Below are 8,855 nucleotides of genomic sequence, written 5' to 3'. Positions count from 1 at the left end.
TTATTTGTAGGAGTCTTTCATTAGAAAAAGAAAACAAATGAAATTAAAATCCAAAAAAATATTTTCTACCTTTTTTAGAAAGTCTTTCTCCCAAAAAATCCAAAAAAAAGAGACAAAAACATCAAAAACCAAAAAATATTTTTCTTTCTTATATAGAAGTCCTATCGGAAAACAATTAGAAAAAAATAATCAAATTCCAAAAATATATATATTTTTTTTATAAGTCTTTGTTTTTAAAAAAATAAATAAAAAAAATTGACCACTTAGCAAACACAGCCCTAAAATCTTCTCCTCCAAAGTGTTGAAAGGCCGTATTTGCATAAGTGGCCGTGATTTGTTTTCGGTTGTATTTTGCAAAAAAAATAAATTAAAATAAAATAAATAAAAAATAATAATCTTTTCATGGTTAGTTTTTTACAAAATTTTAATCTGGTCACCCTAATTTAAAATGTGCAGAATGAGCACCGTTCAAACCTTACATGTGAAGGTTATGGATCAGATTCCACTGGCACTCCACATGTGGTGAGAAGATTTGGGAAAATAAGGACGAGACATGGTCAACCAATACCTAGGGGCGCTCACTGGACTATTGAAAATTCAACCTAGAAGGGACCTGATAGAGGCATTAGTGGCATTCTGGGACCCCGCTCATAATGTTTTACACTTCTCAGATTTTGAGCTTACGCCCACTTTGGAAGAAATGGCGGGTTATACTGGGAGCACGGAGGGATTGAGACACAAGTACCCGGTATCTCCAAGGACTATTACTCCCCACAAGTTTCTGGACTTACTAAAGATAAGCAGACAAATCAAGACTGGAAGTCTAGCAGGGGGAACTTCCACTTTTCATTTTCTATATCGGCGATACGGGCATTTAAGGGGATTCGAAGACCCGAAAAATGGACTCTGCAGTAAAGGAAACCGATCAAAATGGGAGACCCATAGATGTTTTGCCTTCATGGTGGCGTTTTTAGGCCTTTTGGTGTTTCCAAGGGAAGATGGGCATATTGATTTACGGGTAGCCGGGGTTGTCCACGTTCTGACTACTCAGGCCAAAAGTACTCTCGCACCCATGATCGTATCAGATATATTCCGAGCCCTCACATTCTATAAGGCCGGGTCAGTTTTTTCGAGGGATGCAACCTGCTGTTGCAAATGTGGATGATCGAATACCTTTGTCATCGTCCTCGATACATGAACTATGGATCTACGGGGAAAAACTGCATTGAAGAGTTTGGTACACGAGTAACGGGATTCGAAATGCTGAAAGGGGTCAAAGATTGGATTACCCGCCTTCGATCTACGACCGCAGATCAGATAGAGTGGACATTAGGTTGGCTTCCCGTTGATGAGATTGTTTATATGCCCGCCACTGGTCCCTACTTCTTGCTAATGGGTCTCCGAAGCATCCAACCCTATGCTCCGTACCGAGTTTTGAGACAACTTGGAAGATGCCGGACAGTTCCTAGAGATGAAGATCTTAGCACTTATGTGGTCGAAATCCGCTCTGATGCCCAATTTCCCGAAGAAGCGGTTCGCAAAATTTGGAGCGAATGCCAGTATTTAGGGGCAAACACCCAAGTACGTGATTTGTCTAGGGGTGAGGTCTTACCTAGTTATGTTGCCTGGTATGGAAAGAGAGTCGCGACGAATGGTGAATCTGAACGGCCAACTAAAAGACCTCATATCCAAGAATTTGTTGACGCATCGCAGGAGCAGTGGGCTTGGTTAGCCAAAGAAAAGGAATACCGGACCACCATAAGCAAATTAGAACAACAAATCGGAAAAATCAAATTTGATAGTAGTTTGCAAGCTGCCGAGGATGAAGGAGAAAAGAAGAGATTGGTTCAGGAAAATGAGGCGCTCCGAGCCCAACTCCAGGACATGAGGATGGTCGCTGAAACACCGGTGAGGAGCGAGAGAGATGAAAAACTCATCGGCAACCTAAGGATGAAGGTGCATGACTATGCGGCTGACTTGACAAAGGCCGAAAGAGACTTGTTAAATGCTCAAGCAAAGTTGGCCAAAGGTGCGGAGGAACAAGCTAGATTAGTCCACCAGTTGAAGCAGAAATATGACAAAGAAGCAGCAATTTTACAGAAAAGGATGGTTGCCCTTGAGAATGAAATGGTCAAGAAAACAAAGAATTTCAAGGCAGAAAGAGAGCATTGCTACGCATTGATTTATCAATTACAAGAAAGCATGCAGCAGTTACAAGACCAAAACAACACAGATGCACAAGTGTTGGAGGCTCGGGCCCAGCAGATTGGACGTTTACTTCAACAAAAGGGTGTCATCAGAATGAGGATTAAAGAGATAGCTGATTATGTTGTAATGAAATGCCATGAATGTGAAGACATGACCAGGTCTATATTTTTTGCTTCTGTGATGACACTTGTTCGCCAGGTGATGGTTGACCTAGACCACCTTCAAGAAGATATTGCCCGTAGGCCCGTGCGGAGACCGACCGATGTCTCGCAGGCCCCCGGAGTACCAGTGGAGGCTCTTATGTACTTTTGATTGTCCATTTTTTTTTTGAGTCTGTATTTTACTTTTTATCGAGTTTTATTCGTCTTTGTCAAGGTTGCGTATTGTTTTATTTTGAGTCTGTAGATTTTCTTTTGTAGTCATCACTACTTTTAAGTCTTTGTTATAGAAAATCCAAAAAGATGTCTTTTATTAATGAAATATTAAACCCCCCCCCCCCCAAAAAAAAGTTTCTTTTCTTTCCTTTCGCATTTATATCTCTGAACTACGTAATGATCTGATTCATGCGGCGTCATGATACATAGGCAATCCCCATAGGATTCGATCATAATCTTAAAAGAAAATAGAAAAAGAAGAGAGAGAAAAAGAGAGAAAATGAGGGAAGAAAAAAAAAGAGGCCAAACTAAAGAAAAAGAATAAGAATTAAAAGAGCGAAACACAATAGAAGGAGAGATGGAAAAGTCAGGATTGGAGAATTTGGAAAAGCCGGGATGAAACATACGAGCCGTCGCAAAGCATTTAGAAACGTTTAACTGCTCAGGTGCATTGCATCCCTAATGTGCGATTACCTATCTGTAAATTGCTTTAAAACTGACCAAGTTGTTGTGTGTGCAAGAGACAGGTTCTGTTTTAGGTGGTTAGTTTGTTGGCATCCTGGCAAGTCACCCCTATAACACCAGATCAAAGTGCAAGGCAGTCATGACTAGCAAAGAATCGGACACGGGTGTTGTCGACCCGCCAAGGGAGATTGTAGAATCGGAGTCTGAATTGAAAGATGAGGTCTACAGGTTGAAGCATCAAATGGCAGAAATGTATTGAGCCTGGATCAGGGGGCATCCTCCACCTTCATTCCCCGCTGACTACACAGAAAATCCCGCTTTCATCCCACCACTATCACAGGCCCAAGATCCCACTACCATCGATCTTTTCCCTCAGCACGCACCAGGCTTTACCCCTTATCATCATTATCCTGGAACCTCGTCCCAAACCTTTCATGCTCCACCAGCCAAAACAACCGCATACCATGCTCCGACATCCGCTCCTATTTTCGTAGCCCCTCCGCGAGCCACTCTTCACAGATCTTCTAGTGAACCTGCGTTCCAAGCACTAGATACCCAATATCATGTCCCGGAACCAACTTTCAAAGTTGCGGATCCTTATTCCCACACCCCTCACTTTGAACCTCCTGTCGAAACTGAGAAACCATACCGGAACGTGGAGCAAGACGAGATGTTCAGGAAAGTGAAGAGTCTAGAGCAATCTTTGAAGAACATGCAAGGGATAGGGAGCCAAGTAAGTGTGGCTTACAAGGATTTATGCTTATTTCCGGATGTCCAACTGCCCGCTGGGTTCAAGATGCCCAAGTTTGACCCGTACGATGGACATGGAGATCTCGTGGCCCATTTGAGAGGCTTTTGCAGCAATATGAGAGGCGCCGGTGGGAAAGATTAACTATTAATGGCGTATTTCAGTCAGAGTCTGAGTGGGGCAGCTTTAGAATGGTACACCCGCCAAGACACTAGCAGGTGGTACACATGGGATGACTCGGCTCAGGCCTTTGCTCGGCACTTTCAGTATAATATAGACATTGTCCCGGATCGCCTATCTTTGACCAAGGTAGAGAAGAGGCCCAATGAAAGCTTTAGGGAATATGGTTTCAGATGGAGAGAACAAGCTGCACGAGTCTACCCTCCGATGGAAGAAGATGAGATGGTCGAGTACTTTCTTCAAGCCCTAGAGCTCACTTACTTTGGCTATTTGATCTCAGCCATAGGTAAGTCCTTCAACGATGTGGTAAAGATAGGAGGAATGGTGGAAGAGGGGCTCAAGTCAAGCAAGATCATGAGCTACTCTGCCATAAAAGCAACTACACAAGCAATTCAAAGTGGCACTGGAAGCCTGTTAGGCAAAAAGAAGAAAGAAGATGTCGCTATGTTTGTCTCCGGATCGTGGCGTGGCCCAAGGGGCCAGCCTCACCAGTACACCCAAACTCAACCCCGGCCTCAAACCTACACCCAAGCTCCATATAATCCATCTCAGCATTATTTCCCACCACAAGACCCTCGATATTCTGTCGAGCTACCCCAATACTATGTTCACCACGCACAGTCATATGCACAACCCCCTCCTTACCCGCAATGGCATGCTCCAACTCCATAAAATCCTTATCCATCCCCACAACCATACCGAGACCCTACTGGTCCAAGCTTTCGATCAAGGCCGGATTATAGAAAAGAGAGGCAGCAGCGAAAAGAAACCTTCACCCCTCTTGGAGAGTTGTACACCAGTTTGTTTCAAAGGTTGAGGCAGTTGGACGTTTTGAGGCCGATTGAGCCAAAGACACCAAATCCACCTCCAAGGAACCTTGATTATTCCCTCAGATGCGCATATTGTTCTGATGCCCCAGGGCACGACACAGAGAAGTGTTGGCATTTGAAGAGGGCGATCCAAGAGCTTATTGATACAAATCAAATTGTGGTCCAGAGCCCGGAGGCGCCAAACATCAACCAAAATCCTTTGCCAGCCCATGCAGAGACACATATGATTGAGATAGTTCATAAGGACGGGGAGCCCAAGAATTCTTCCAAGTCTGTCATGATGATCCGGGCTAGCGAAAGTAATCCAGTTAAAGCTTCAGATTTTGCAAAAGAAATGCCTTTGACAGTTGAAGGGGTGTCGGAGAAGCCAATCACGCTCAACGTGAAGCCATCTGTATTGGTTGTGAAAGGTCCTCCGGTTGATGTTGAAGCGAACCAGGAAAAGCAAAAAGTGGTCGTGCCAGGGGTCCCGGGCAAGCCTGTCATAATCGTAGAAGGGGCTCGTGTTACCCCCCGTTATTATTAAGCCAGTGACCCAGTTACCAATGGTTGACACAAAGGTCGTCCCGTGGAATTACAAACAGGTGATAGTAACATACCAAGGGAAAGAAGTAGAGGAAGAAGTCAATGGAACCGGAGGACTGACTCGTTCTGGGAGATGTTTTACCCCAGAAGAACTGAGGAAAACCAAGCCATTCAAGGACGGCCACATCCCGGTAAAAAAGCCGGTCACCGAAGAAGAGGCTGAGGAATTCCTGAAAAAGATGAAAATGCAAGACTATTCCATTGTAGAACAGTTGAGGAAAACACCAGCTCAGATCTCTCTTTTGTCTTTGCTGATACATTCAGATGAACATCGTAAAGCCCTGATGAAGATTTTGAACGAGGCTCATGTTCCTGATAAGATCATGGTGAACCACTTGGAAAAGATTGCTAACAATATTTTCGAAGCAAACAGGATCACTTTCTCAGATGATGAACTCCCTATAGAGGGTACAGAACACAATCGAGCTCTTTATCTCACAGTGAAGTGCGAGGATTCTACTGTCTCAAGGGTACTGGTGGATAACGGTTCTAGTGCAAATATTTGCCCTCTGTACACTTTGCAAAAGTTGAAGATTGGCACTGAAAGGATCCACACTAATAATGTATGCGTTCGAGGCTTCGATGGAGGAGGGAAAGATTTTGTCGGTGATATAATGCTCAATTTGTCAATAGGGCCAGTAGAGTTCACTATGGAGTTCCAAGTGCTAGATGTGGTTGTCTCCTATAACTTGTTGCTGGGCAGGCCCTGGATTCATGCTGCCAAGGCAATCCCATCTTCTCTGCATCAAATGGTAAAGTTCGAATGGGACAGGCAGGAAATAGTTGTGCACGGTGATGAGAACTTATCTGCTTACAATGACACAATCGTTCCATTTATTGAAGTTGAAGATGATAAAGGGCCTTGGGTTTACCAAATGTTTGAAACAGTGTCTGTCGATAAAATTCCCGAAGGAGAATGCACTCCAGGTCCGAAGATACCATCCGCGTCCGTCATGGTAGCAAATGAAATATTGAAGAATGGTTTTCTGCCGGGCAAAGGTCTGGGTTCATCTCTGCAGGGTATTGTGCACCCGGTGTGTCCATGTGAAAGTTTTGGTATATTTGGTTTGGGATTCACACTCACAGGGAAGGACGTGAAAAGGGCTAAAAGTTTGAAAGGAAAGGCATGGTGACTCCCTAAACCTGTTCCACATATCTCCAAGTCTTTCGTCAAGTCAGGGGTCGCCAAACGCCCGATATCAGTGGTCCCAAAATCTGTGGTCGACTTTGATGAAGATCTGATCAAGAGGTTCCAGAGTCTGTTTGATGAGGTTAATATGGTCGAAATTGGGGAAGGTTCCAGTAATGCCGATGTGCAGATTGTTGGGCCAAATGTGAAGCTTAGCAATTGGAAAGCTACTCATCTCCCCATCCGGAAGGAGTTTTGGTAGTTCGCTTTGTTTTCCTTTTTGTCATCTGTGTTATTCCAGGGTTATAATCCAGATTTTTCTTAGTTTTTGCTTGTTTCAATGTACAAACCCTTCTATCCTTTTATTTTCAATGAAATACAATTTCCAGTTTTCCATTAGTCTTGATAGCGTTTCATTTTTGTTTTTTGCTTTTTCTCTCTGTACAGTTCTTTTTATGCTGGTTTCAATGACATGACATGCATGAGGAATTTTCAGCCAAATCTTAAAAGCCGATCTAATTCTGAAATAAAGACCCAAGAAGTAGAGGGTGATGATGAAGCAGAATATGATGAAGAAGCGGCATTTGAGGAAGTCAGTAGAGAACTAAAACACTTCGAAGAAAAACCCAAGCCTAATTTGAGTGAAACCGAAGCAATCAATTTAGGAGATCAAAATAATGTCAGGGAAACCAAGATAAGTGTGCATCTGGAACCGCAGAACAAGGAAGAAATAATCAAAACACTGTTTGCATACAAAGATGTCTTTGCATGGTCGTATGACGACATGCCAGGTTTGAGCACTGATTTGGTAGCACATAAATTGCCAACTGACCCTACGTTCCCTCTTGTCAAGCAAAAGTTAAGAAAGTTCAAGACTGACATGAGTGTGAAGATTAAAGAAGAAATCACAAAGCAACTGGAGGCAAAAGTCATTCGGGTCACTCAGTATCCCACTTGGTTAGCTAATGTGGTTCCAGTACCAAAGAAGGATGGTAAGACGAGGGTGTGTGTTGATTATAGTGATCTCAACAAGGCAAGTCCAAAGGATAACTTTCCATTGCCGAACATCTACATTCTGATTGATAATTGCGCCAAGCATGAGATCGGGTCTTTCGTGGATCGTTATGCGGGATATAATCAGATCCTGATGGACGAGGAAGACGCAGAAAAGACAGCATTCATTATGCCATGGGGGACGTATTGCTACCGGGTAATGCCATTCGGTTTAAAGAATGCTGGGGCAACTTACATGAAGGCGATGGCTACCATATTTCATGACATGATACATAAGGAAATTGAGGTTTATGTAGATGATGTGATCATAAAGTCAAAGAAACAGTCCGACCATGTTGGGGATTTGAGAAAGTTTTTCCAAAGGCTCCGCAGGTACAACCTCAAGCTCAATCTGGCGAAATGTGTATTTGGTGTCCCGTCGGGAAAACTGTTGGGATTCATAGTCAGTCGACGCGGTATCGAGTTGGACCCGTCAAAGATTAAGGCCATCCAAGAATTACCACCACCAAAGAATAAAACTGAGGTGATGAGCCTGCTCGGGAGGTTAAACTACATCAGCAGGTTTATCGCTCAACTCACGACAACTTGTGAGCCTATCTTTAAGTTGCTAAAGAAGAATGATGCGGTTAAATGGACCGATGAGTGTCAGGAAGCATTTGATAAGATCAAGAATTACCTGCTAAACCCCCCTGTGTTGGTCCCGCCAGAACCTGGGAGACCTTTAATCCTCTATTTGACGGTCATGGATAATTCTTTTGGTTGTGTGTTGGGTCAACATGACATCATGGGCAAGAAAGAGCAAGCCATTTATTACCTCAGCAAGAAGTTCACTCCTTATGAGGTTAAGTATACTCTTCTTGAAAGGACATGTTGCGCCCTGACTTGGGTGGCGCAAAAGTTGAAGCATTATCTGTCATCCTACACTACTTACCTCATTTCTCGCATGGATCCTCTAAGGTATATCTTTCAGAAGCCTATGCCCACAGGGAGGTTGGCAAAGTGGCAGATTTTACTCACAGAATTTGACATCATCTATGTGACTCGAACCGCGATGAAAGCCCAAGCCCTAGCCGATCACTTGGTCGAGAATCCAGTGGATGAAGTATATGAGACACTGAAGACTTATTTTCCTGATGAAGAAGTGATGTATGTTGACGAGGCTGATCATGATGAAAAGCCAGGTTGGAAACTCTTCTTTGATGGAGCTGCTAACATGAAAGGTGTCAGAATATGGGCTGTACTCATTTCTGAAACAAGGCATCACTACCCCGTAACAGCTCAACTTCGATTTTATTGCACTAACAACATGGCTGAATACGAGG

Source organism: Nicotiana tomentosiformis, chromosome 9, assembly GCF_000390325.3.
Source record: "Nicotiana tomentosiformis chromosome 9, ASM39032v3, whole genome shotgun sequence".
NCBI lineage: Eukaryota > Viridiplantae > Streptophyta > Magnoliopsida > Solanales > Solanaceae > Nicotiana > Nicotiana tomentosiformis.
The sequence above is the reverse complement of the archived record's forward strand: the minus strand, read 5'-3'. Positions refer to the sequence as shown.